This window comes from Ranitomeya imitator, chromosome 4, assembly GCF_032444005.1.
Source record: "Ranitomeya imitator isolate aRanImi1 chromosome 4, aRanImi1.pri, whole genome shotgun sequence".
Lineage (NCBI taxonomy): Eukaryota > Metazoa > Chordata > Amphibia > Anura > Dendrobatidae > Ranitomeya > Ranitomeya imitator.
In genome coordinates this window covers 215,491,225-215,503,406 of record NC_091285.1, presented here as the reverse complement: position 1 = coordinate 215,503,406, position 12,182 = coordinate 215,491,225, and the positions used below count along the sequence as shown (strand labels likewise).

The following is a 12,182-nucleotide window of genomic DNA, read 5'->3' as shown; positions in this document are numbered from 1 at the left end:
ACAAATAGTTTTAAAACCTGGACTCTTTCCAAAAACATTATGGATAAAATCTGAGCAAACATCATCTATAATGCCTTAAATAATAGTGAATCTTATAGTACTAGATAGTGTTTTCGAAAGATTTACCTCGTGGAATGTAGATGTTCTTCCTCACACTAGCTGATGCCTCTTAGGATTCACCTTATAGTGGGAACTCTTGGCTCTTAGCAGAATGTTTTGATCCTGTCCTTTGAGGTTTAACTGCCTCTTACATCAACTCTACTCTTGTTACACTCACAAGAAACTTCCTAGATTACTTGTATATTAGAAGTATAGCCATTAGCCATTGTTCCTAAACAGCTGCTGTTTTGGGCTTACCTCTTGTTTCCTGACTTTTCAGTCCTTTTTTGTGGCTTCCTGGTCAGACTATGACAGAAGTAAAATGCCTAAGTTTGTGAACGCTGACAGTCTAATATATATGCACCAGTGACTACAACAGTTAACCCATAAAGCAACTTTAGACGTTTCAGCTCCTACAGGGGCATGCTGGGCTCTTAACTAAATTGCTGCAGGGAACTATGTAATAATCTGCTTTAGCAAAAAAAAAATAATAAAATTGCACATTGTGGACTCTGTAACCATTTTATATTACTTGTAATGACAGGCTTTTTTTTTCAAAATAATAAATAATGTACTATAATGAAAAATAAAATAAAGATTCACTATACTTGAAGTACTTTGGTATATAATTTTTACAGTTATTAAAATCAAATTTACCCGTTTTTGTAGCAGAGAGCCAGCTACAGTGTACTGCTATCTTATAATATAGTATAGGCCCCACATTAGTTCCACAAACACCAATTAAACCAAATAAAATTACAAAAAAATGTAACTGCTGTAACTGAAATCAAGCACCAACAGTGTCCCATTTCACATCTAATCACTGAAAATATTAGTAGTTGTGTCTAGGCTAATTCTTATTTCTGTTTTTTTTTATAGCACTGGTTTGAGATTGTTTGATTGCTACCAACAATTTCAACATTTATGAATAATGCAAACCATCCTACTAATATTTGTTTAAGAAATGAAATGGAAGAGGTTGTCCAAGACTTATATTGACGGCCTATTTATAAGATGGGTCATCAATTTCTAATCATGAGGGTGAAACACTTGATAGTCTCGCCAATCACCTGTTCCCGTCTGAGCATAGCACAACTCCATGAACTCCGTAGTGGCCATGACCATGTACTTAATATCTGCTTCTTATTGATTTGATTTGAGCAGGCCGCTGTTTCAATGCCAGAACTGTACTTTGAAGCTTCGCAATTCAGCACATATGGCTTCTGCCAGAGTCAAGAACAGCTGATCAGCAAAAGTAATGAGTGTCGTCCTTCCACAATTATGATATTAATGACCTATCCTAAGACACAGCCATTTTAACTAACTTTTCAATTTGAGTTGTACAAAAAAATTGTTCTATGCAGAGGGACAGGGAAGACAGTAACTCACAAGACTATAAATACCAAGTTGGTAAATTATTTATTTGCAGCACAGAAGCATAACCCCATCATGACCTTTGACATAACTATATGTCATGATCGGGAAGGGTTTCCGAGTCCGACCCATGACTTACAGGTATGTCATGGAAATTATTCATGGCACAGGAGCTGTGCCTGAACGATTGCCAATGGGAGTTTGGCTTAAAGGTACCTTCACACTGAACAACTTAACAACGATATCGCTAGCGATCCGTGATGTTGCAGCGTCCTGGATAGCGATATCGTTGTGTTTGACACGCAGCAGCGATCTGGATCCTGCTGTGACATCGTTGGTCGGAGCAGAAAGGCCAGAACTTTATTTTGTCGCTGGATCTCCCACAGACATCATTGAATCGGCGTGTGTGACGCCGATTCAGCGATGTCTTCACTGGTAACCAGGGTAAACATCGGGTTACTAAGCGCAGGACCGCTGGTTACCATTGTAAATGTAAAAAAAAAAAAAACAGTACATACTTACATTCCGGTGTCTGTCCCCTCGCCGTCAGCTTCCCGCACTGACTGTTAGACGATGCTCCTGGCATGGTCAAGCATGGCATGACAAGATGACCTCGGATTGAGATGACAACAATTGTCAGCCCACAATGATGTCGCGGGGTGCCAATTGCATAGAAGAGTGAGCACCGTTCATCTTCTAGCTTCTAAATTGATGAGATTGAAATTGATGTCATTTAGGGGATAAACAGTCAGAAGTGGTGTTATCTCTAATCTTGGTTACAATGGTAACCAGGGTAAACATCGGGTTACTAAGCGTGGCCCTGCGCTTAGTAACCTGATGTTTACCCTGGTTACCAGGGGACTTCGGCATCGTTGGTCGCTGGAGAGCTGTCTGTGTGACAGCTCTCCAGCGACCACACAGCGACGAAACAGCGATGCTGCAGCGATCGGCATCGTTGCCTATATCGCTGCAGCGTCGCTTAATGTGACGGTACCTTAAGTGATAGCTGAGCCTCAGCTATCACATCCAAGATTAGATATAACACCACTTCTGACTGTTTATCCCCTAAATGACACAATCAATTTCAATCTCATCAATTTAGAGGCTAGAAGATGAACGGTGCTCACTCTTCTATGCAATTGGTACCCCGCGACATCATTGTGGGCTGACAATTGTTGTCATTTCAATCCGAGGTCATCTTGTCATGCCATGCTTGACCATGCCAGGAGCATCGTCTAAAAGGCATTCTTTGAGTGTTACACTGACAGGTATATTGCATTGCAATGCATAACCCTTGCAAAGCATTATTATAGTTATTATTATTTATTATTACAGCACCATTTATTCCATGGCACTTTACATGTGAGGAGGGGTATACATAATAAAAAGCAAGTACCTTAATCTTAAGCAATACAAGTCATGACTGGTCCAGAAGGAGAGGGGACCGTGCCCGCGAAGGCTCATAATCTACAAGGGATGGGTGAGGATATAGTAGGTGAGGATAGACTTGGTCGTGGAGTTTTTTGGTCGATCGTTGGTTACTGTCGGTTGTAGGCTTGTCAGAAAAGGTAGGTTTTCAGGTTGTTTTGGAAGATTTCAATGGTAGGCAAGAATCTGATACAGTATGTTGTGGTAGAGAGTTCCAGAGTAGGGAGGAGATAAGAGGGGAGTCGATAAGGAGATCTTGTGAGGATCTGAGGTTGCGTAAGTATTGGGAGACTAGGTCATAGATGTATGGAGGACACAGGTTGTGGATGGCTTTGTAAGCCATGGTTATGGTTTTGAACTGGAGTCTTTGGGTAATGGGAAGCCAGTGCATGGATTGACATAGGGGAGAAGCTGGGGAATAGCAAGGGACAGGTGGATTAGTCAGTCAGCAGAGTTAAGAATAGATTGGAGGTGTGTGAGAGAGTTATAGGGGAGGGCAGAAAGCAGGAGTTTGCAGTAGTCAAAGCGGGAAATGATGAGGGAATGGACTAGGGTTTTGCAAATTCTTGGTTGAGAAATGTATGGATACGGGAAATACTTTTATGCTGAAATCGGCAGGAAGGGGAAAGTGCTTGGATATGTTGTTTGAAGGAGAGATCATGGTCAAGGATTACCCCGAGGCAATGAGCTTGTGGGACTGGTGAGAGTGAGCAGCCATTTACTTTAATAAATAGGTCCGTTGGGGGGGTCGAGTTACATATATGACATTATTTCACATACACACGTGGTCAAAATTGTTGGTAACCCTCATTAAATGACAGAAAAACCCACAATGGTCACAGAAATTGTTAATTGGAGATAAAATAAATTAAAGTGCAATAGCAACCCGGGGTCCACCATGCAGAGATGTAACCTGCTGCTAGTGTGATCAATGGTGGAACCAAGCACCGAGCGTTTCCTTAGGCAACGCCAGACAGTGTGTACGGAACGCTGAGTATCCAGCTCAGTTACTTCACCGAGAGGTACTACACTTAGAATGCTAAGCGCTAAAGCCTGTTCACGACACGGGGAAATAAGCACGTGAATTAGACTTGCACTGCAACTAAACCGTGTCAATCGCACACATGAATGAAGCAAATGCTAAGCCAATCAATAGGAAGAACTCTTATGACGTTAGAAATAATACAATGATGCCTTCATAGAGAAACATAGCATGAGGGTTGAACTTGTTCTGTAACTGAGCTGTGTCAATCGTACACATGAACGAGACAGATGCTAAGTCAATCGGCTGGTACCCCTTAGTCCTGATACTACGGAACCTGTGCCTATCCGGCACTCTAAGCATGTAACAGACTAAAGACTCTGGCGTGAGCCATAGGAATGAAACTGCATAAGTGTACAACCTGCCTGCTAACGTGTACATTCTTCAAGCTGAGATAGACACACAACACATAGAGTGGTAGAGCATCTACCCACACACACCAAAACTTAAATGACACCAACGCGCCAGCACATCAGTCAAGCGAGACATAGCCAGCAGGACAATCGGGCACTGCCACATCACCATAGCAGCTAACATCCGACCACCAATGAGAAGACACCACATCACGGTCATGCTCAGTAAGGAGTCATAGGACATTCTCCCAGAAGCTTTGGCAAATTTGGCAAATCCAGTCTGGCTTTTTTATGATTTTTTTCAACAAAGGTGTCCTCCTTGGTCGTCTCCCATGAAGTCCACATTGGCTCATACAACGACGGACGTGTGATCTGACACTGATGTTCCTTGAGCTGGAAGTTCACCTTTAATCTGTTTAGAAGTTTTTCTGGGCTCTTTTTCTGGGTTTTTGACAACTATGAGAGACAATTACCTTTCACAATTGGTTCAGGACCCAACAAAACGGTGGGCACTGCTAGACCTAATATTAACCAACAGGCCAGACCGCATATCAAATATAGGGTTGGGGGTCACTTGGGGAATAGTGATCACAAAATAATAAATTTTCATGTATCCTTTAATAAGATGTGTAGTAGAGGTGTTACAAGGACACTAAACTTCAGGAGGGCAAATTTCCAATGGCTGAGAGATAATCTTAGTGCAATTAACTGGGACGATATCCTGAGACATAAAAATACACAAAGAAAATGGAAGACGTTTATTAGCATCCAGGATAGGACCTGTGCACAGTATATAAATAATATAAACATACTAGAAATAGGAGGAAACCAATATGGCTAAATAGAGCTGTAAGGGGCGCAATAAGTGACAATAAGAAAGCATTTAGAGAATTAAAGGAAGTAGGTAGTGAGGAGGCATTAACCCCTTTACCCCCAAGGGTGGTTTGCACGTTAATGACCAGGCCAATTTTTACAATTCTGACCACTGTCCCTTTATGAGGTTATAACTCCGAAACGCTTCAACGGATCCTGGTGATTCTGACATTGTTTTCTCGTGACATATTGTACTTCATGATAGTGGTAAAATTTCTTTGATAGTACCTGCGTTTATTTGTGAAAAAAACGGAAATTTGGCGAAAATTTTGAAAATTTCGCAATTTTCAAACTTTGAATTTTTATGCAATTAAATCACAGAGATATGTCACACAAAATACTTAATAAGTAACATTTCCCACATGTCTCCTTTACATCAGCATAATTTTGGAACCAATTTTTTTTTTTGTTAGGGAGTTATAAGGGTTAAAAGTTGACCAGCAATTTCTCATTTTTACAACACCATTTTTTTTTAGGGACCACGTCTCATTTGAAGTCATTTTGAGGGGTCTATATGATAGAAAATGCCCAAGTGTGACACCATTCTAAAAACTGCACCCCTCAAGGTGCTCAAAACCACATTCAAGAAGTTTATTAACCCTTCAGGTGTTTAATAGGAATTTTTGGAATGTTTAAATAAAAATGAACATTTAACTTTTTTACACAAAAAATTTAATTCAGCTCCAATTTGTTTTATTTTACCAAGGGTAACAGGAGAAATTGGACCCAAAAAGTTGTTGTCCAATTTGTCCTGAGTACGCTGATACCCCATATGTGGCAGTAAACCACTGTTTGGGCGCATGGGAGAGCTCGGAAGGGAAGGAGCGCTATTTGACTTTTCAATGCAAACTTGACAGGAATTGAGATGGGACGCCATGTTGCGTTTGGAGAGCCACTGATGTGCCTAAACATTGAAACCCCCCACAAGTGACACCATTTTGGAAAGTAGACCCCCTAAGGAACTTATCTGGATGTGTGGTGAGCACTTTGACCCACCAAGTGCTTCACAGAAGTTTATAATGCAGAACCGTAAAAATAAAAAATCATATTTTTTCACAAAAATTATATTTTTGCCCCCAATTTTTTATTTTTCCAAGGGTAAGAGAAGAAATTGGACCTCAAAAGTTGTTGTCCAATTTGTCCTGAGTACGCTGATACCCCATATGTGGCAGTAAACCACTGTTTGGGCGCATGGGAGAGCTCGGAAGGGAAGGAGCGCAGTTTGACTTTTCAATGCAAAATTGACAGAAATTGAGATGGGACGCCATGTTGCGTTTGGAGAGCCACTGATGTGCCTAAACATTGAAACCCCCCACAAGTGACACCATTTTGGAAAGTAGACCCCCTAAGGAACTTATCTAGAGGTGTGGTGAGCACTTTGACCCACCAAGTGCTTCACAGAAGTTTATAATGCAGAACCGTAAAAATAAAAAATCATATTTTTTCACAAAAATTATATTTTTGCCCCCAATTTTTTATTTTTCCAAGGGTAAGAGAAGAAATTGGACCTCAAAAGTTGTTGTCCAATTTGTCCCGAGTACGCTGATACCCCATATGTGGCAGTAAACCACTGTTTGGGCGCATGGGAGAGCTCGGAAGGGAAGGAGCGCCGTTTGACTTTTCAATGCAAAATTGACAGGAATTGAGATGGGACGCCATGTTGCGTTTGGAGAGCCACTGATGTGCCTAAACATTGAAACCCCCCACAAGTGACACCATTTTGGAAAGTAGACCCCCTAAGGAACTTATCTAGAGGTGTGGTGAGCACTTTGACCCACCAAGTGCTTCACAGAAGTTTATAATGCAGAACCGTAAAAATAAAAAATCATATTTTTTCACAAAAATTATATTTTTGCCCCCAATTTTTTATTTTTCCAAGGGTAAGAGAAGAAATTGGACCTCAAAAGTTGTTGTCCAATTTGTCCCGAGTACGCTGATACCCCATATGTGGCAGTAAACCACTGTTTGGGCGCATGGGAGAGCTCGGAAGGGAAGGAGCGCCGTTTGACTTTTCAATGCAAAATTGACAGGAATTGAGATGGGACGCCATGTTGCGTTTGGAGAGCCACTGATGTGCCTAAACATTGAAACCCCCCACAAGTGACACCATTTTGGAAAGTAGACCCCCTAAGGAACTTATCTGGATGTGTGGTGAGCACTTTGACCCACCAAGGGCTTCACAGAAGTTTATAATGCAGAGCCATAAAAATAAAACAAAATTTTTTTCCCACAAAAATTATTTTTTAGCCCCCAGTTTTGTATTTTCCCTAGGGTAAGAGGAGAAATTGGACCACAAAAGTTGTTGTCCAATTTGTCCTGAGTACGCTGATACCCCATATGTGGGGGGGAACCACCGTTTGGGCGCATGGGAGGGTTCGGAAGGGAAGGAGCGCCATTTGGAATGCAGACTTAGATGGAATGGTCTGCAGGCGTCACATTGCGTTTGCAGAGCCCCTAATGTACCTAAACAGTAGAAACCCCCCACAAGTGACACCATTTTGGAAAGTAGACCCCCTAAGGAACTCATCTTGATGTGTTGTGAGAGCTTTGAACCCCCAAGTATTTCACTACAGTTTATAACGCAGAGCCATGCAAATAAAAAATATTTTTTTTTCCACAAAAATTATATTTTAGCCCCCAGTTTTGTATTTTTCCAAGGTTAGCAGGAGAAATTGGACCCTAAATGTTGTTGTCCAATTTGTCCTGAGTACGCTGATACCCGATATGTGGGGGGGAACCACCGTTTGGGCGCATGGGAGGGCTCGGAAGGGAAGGAGCATCATTTGGAATGCAGACTTAGATGGATTGGTCTGCAGGCGTCACATTGCGTTTGCAGAGCCCCTAATGTACCTAAACAGTAGAAACCCCCCACAAGTGACCCCATATTGGAAACTAGACCCCTCAATGAACTTATCTAGATGTGTTGTGAGAACTTTGAACCCCCAAGTGTTTCACTACAGTTTATAACGCAGAGCCGTGAAAATAAAAAATCTTTTTGTTTTCCCACAAAAATTATTTTTTAGCCCCCAGTTTTGTATTTTCCCAAGGGTAACAGGAGAAATTGGTCCACAAAAGTTGTTGTCCAATTTGTCCTGAGTACGCTGATACCCGATATGTGGGGGGGAACCACCGTTTGGGCGCATGGGAGGGCTCGGAAGGGAAGGAGCATCATTTGGAATGCAGACTTAGATGGATTGGTCTGCAGGCGTCACATTGCGTTTGCAGAGCCCCTAATGTACCTAAACAGTAGAAACCCCCCACAAGTGACCCCATATTGGAAACTAGACCCCTCAATGAACTTATCTAGATGTGTTGTGAGAACTTTGAACCCCCAAGTGTTTCACTACAGTTTATAACGCAGAGCCGTGAAAATAAAAAATCTTTTTGTTTTCCCACAAAAATTATTTTTTAGCCCCCAGTTTTGTATTTTCCCAAGGGTAACAGGAGAAATTGGTCCACAAAAGTTGTTGTCCAATTTGTCCTGAGTACGCTGATACCCCATATGTTGGGGTAAACCCCTGTTTGGGCACACAGGAGAGCTCGGAAGGGAAGGAGCACTGTTTTACTTTTTCAACGCAGAATTGGCTGGAATTGAGATCGGACGCCATGTCGTGTTTGGAGAGCCCCTGATGTGCCGAAACAGTGGAAACCCCCCAATTATAACTGAAACCCTAATCTAAACACACCCCTAACCCTAATTCCAACGGTAACCCTAACCACACCTCTAACCCTGACACACCCCTAACCCTAATCCCAACCCTATTCCCAACTGTAAATGTAATCTAAACCCTAACCCTAACTTTAGCCCCAACCCTAACTGTAGCCCCAACCCTAACCCTAACCCTAATCCTAGCCCTAACCCTAGCCCTAACCCTAACCCTAGCCCTAACCCTAGCCCTAACCCTAGCCCTAACCCTAGCCCTAACCCTAGCCCTAGCCCTAACCCTAGCCCTAACCCTAGCCCTAACCCTAGCCCTAACCCTAGCCCTAACCCTAACCCTAACCCTAGCCCTAACCCTAGCCCTAACCCTAGCCCTAGCCCTAACCCTAGCCCTAACCCTAGCCCTAATGGGAAAATGGAAATAAATACATTTTTTTTTATTTTTCCCTAACTAAGGGGGTGATGAAGGGGGGTTTGATTTACTTTTATAGCGAGTTTTTTAGCGGATTTTTATGATTGGCAGCCGTCACACACTGAAAGACCCTTTTTATTGCAAAAAATATTTTTTGCAATACCACATTTTGAGAGCTATAATTTTTCCATATTTTGGTCCACAGAGTCATGTGAGGTCTTGTTTTTTGCGGGACGAGTTGACGTTTTTATTGAAAACATTTTTGGGCACGTGACATTTTTTTATCGCTTTTTATTCCGATTTTTGTGAGGAAGAATGACCAAAAGCCAGCTATTCATGAATTTCTATTGGGGGAGGCGTTTATACCGTTCCGCGTTTGGTAAAATTGATAAATCAGTTTTATTCTTCGGGTCAGTACGATTACAGCGATACCTCATTTATATCATTTTTTTATGGTTTGGTGCTTTTATACGATAAAAACTATTTTACAGAAAAAATAATTATTTTTGCATCGCTTTATTCTCAGGACTATAACTTTTTTATTTTTTTGCTGATGATGCTGTATGGCGGCTCTTTTTTTGCGGGACAATATGACGCTTTCAGCGGTACCATGGTTATTTATATCTGTCCTTTTGATCGCGTGTTATTCCACTTTTTGTTCGGCGGTATGATAATAAAGCGTTGTTTTTTGCCTCGTTTTTTTTTTTTTTTTCTTACGGTGTTTACTGAAGGGGTTAACTAGTGGGCCAGTTTTATAGGTCGGGCCGTTACGGACGCGGCGATACTAAATATGTGTACTTTTATTGGTTTTTTTTTTTTATTTAGATGAAGAAATGTATTTATGGGAATAATATTTTTTTTTTTTTTTCATTATTTTGGAATATTTTTTTTTATTTTTTTTACACATTTGGAAATTTTTTTTTTTACTTTTTTACTTTGTCCCAGGGGGGGACATCACAGATCAGTGATCTGACAGTTTGCACAGCACTCTGTCAGATCACTGATCTGATAGGAGTGCAGGCTGCTTCACAGTGCCTGCTCTGAGCAGGCTCTGTGAAGCCACCTCCCTCCCTGCAGGACCCGGATCCGCGGCCATCTTGGATCCGGGGCTCGAGCAGGGAGGGAGGTGAGGAGACCCTCGCAGCAACGCGATCACATCGCGTTGCTGCGGGGGGCTCAGGGAAGCCCGCAGGGAGCCCCCTCCCTGCGCGGTGCTTCCCTGTACCGCCGGCACATCGCGATCATCTTTGATCGCGGTGTGCCAGGGGTTAATGTGCCGGGGGCGGTCCGTGACCGCTCCTGGCACATAGTGCCGGATGTCAGCTGCGATAAGCAGCTGACACCCGGCCGCGATCGGCCGCGCTCCCCCCGTGAGCGCGGCCGATCGGCTATGACGTACTATCCCGTCCAGGGTCAGATAAGCCCAGGGCACCTCGACGGGATAGTACGTCTAAGGTCACAGAGGGGTTAAATAAATACAGAAAATTAAATAAATTCTGTAAAAAGCAAATCAAAGCAGCTAAGATTGAGACAGATAGACTCATTGCCAGATAGAGTAAAAATAATCCCAAAATATTCTTTAACTACGTAAATAGTAAGAAACTAAAAAATGATAGTGTTGGCCCCCTTAAAAATAGTATGGGTGAAATGGTGGATGAGGATGAGAAAAAAACAATATGCTAAATTACTTTTTTTCATCAGTATTTACACAAGCAAATTCCATGGCAGACAATATGATAAGTGATAGCAAAAATTCCCCATTAAGTGTCACCTGCTTAACCCAGCAGGAACTACGTTGGCGTCTAAAAATCACTAAAATTAACAAATCTCCGGGCCCGTTTGGGATACACCCCCGAGTACTGCAGGAATTAAGTACAGTCATTGATAGACCATTATTTTTAATCTTTAAAGACTCCATAATAACAGGGTCTGTACCACAGGACTGGCGTATAGCAAATGTGGTGCCAGTATTCAAAAAGGGGACAAAAACTGAACTCGGAAATTATAGGCCAGTAAGCTTAACCTCTACTATGGGTAAAATCCTGGAGGGCATTCTAAGGGATGCTATGCTGGAATTTCTGAAGAGGAATAACCTCATGACCCAATACCAACATGGGTTTACTAGGGACCGTTACAGTCAGACTAATCTGATCAATTTCTATGAAGAGGTAAGTACCGGACTGGACCAAGGGAATGCAGTGGACGTAGTGTAAATGTACTTTTCAAAAGCTTTTGATAAGGTGCCACACAAAAGGTGGATACATAAAATGAGAATAATGGGGATAGGGGAAAATATGTGTAAGTGGGTTAAGAGCTTGCTCAGGGATAGGAAACAAAGGGTGGTTATTATTGGAGCACACTCGGACTGGGTAGCGGTTAGCAGTGGGGTACCACAGGGGACAAAATTGGGCCCTCTTCTTTTTAAAATATGTATTAATGATCTTGTAGGGGGCATACAGAGTGAAATTTCAATATTTGCAGATGACACTAAACTCTGCAGGGTAATCAATACAGAGGAGGACAATTTTATATTACAGGATGATTTATGTAAACTAGAAGCTTGGGCTGATAAATGGCAAATGAGCTTTAATGGGGATAAATGTAAGGTCATGCACTTGGTAGAAGTAATAAGATATATAACTATGTGCTTAATTCTAAAACTCTGGGCAAAACCGTCAATGAAAAAGACCTGAGTGTATGGGTGGATGACAAACTCATGTTCAGTGGCCAGTGTCAGGCAGCTGCTACAAAGGCAAATAAAATAATGGGATGCATTAAAAGAGTCATAGATGCTCATGAGGAGAACATAATTTTACCTTTATACAAGTCACTAGTTCAACCACACTTAGAATACTGTGCACAGTTCTGGTCTCCGGTGTATACCCCCCAAGGAACTTAGATAAATGGGTGGGGAGCAATTTGAACCCCCAGGTGCTTCAC

At 42.0% G+C, this 12,182-nt stretch overlaps 1 protein-coding gene across 2 annotated transcripts in view; it reads right to left on the bottom strand.

The window, feature by feature from the left end:
• The window catches only part of KERA (keratocan), a 78,694-nt gene extending 78,235 nt beyond the window's left edge, over positions 1–459 (bottom strand). The window contains exon 1 of one of the 2 annotated variants that reach the window (XM_069764371.1): positions 358–459. The gene's annotated coding sequence lies outside the window, so the exon portion shown is untranslated. Of the gene's footprint in view, positions 1–126; positions 273–357 lie in introns of those variants that run through there. The other variant, XM_069764370.1, reaches the window with a different exon arrangement.
• Positions 460–12,182: the final 11,723 nt, after the last annotated feature.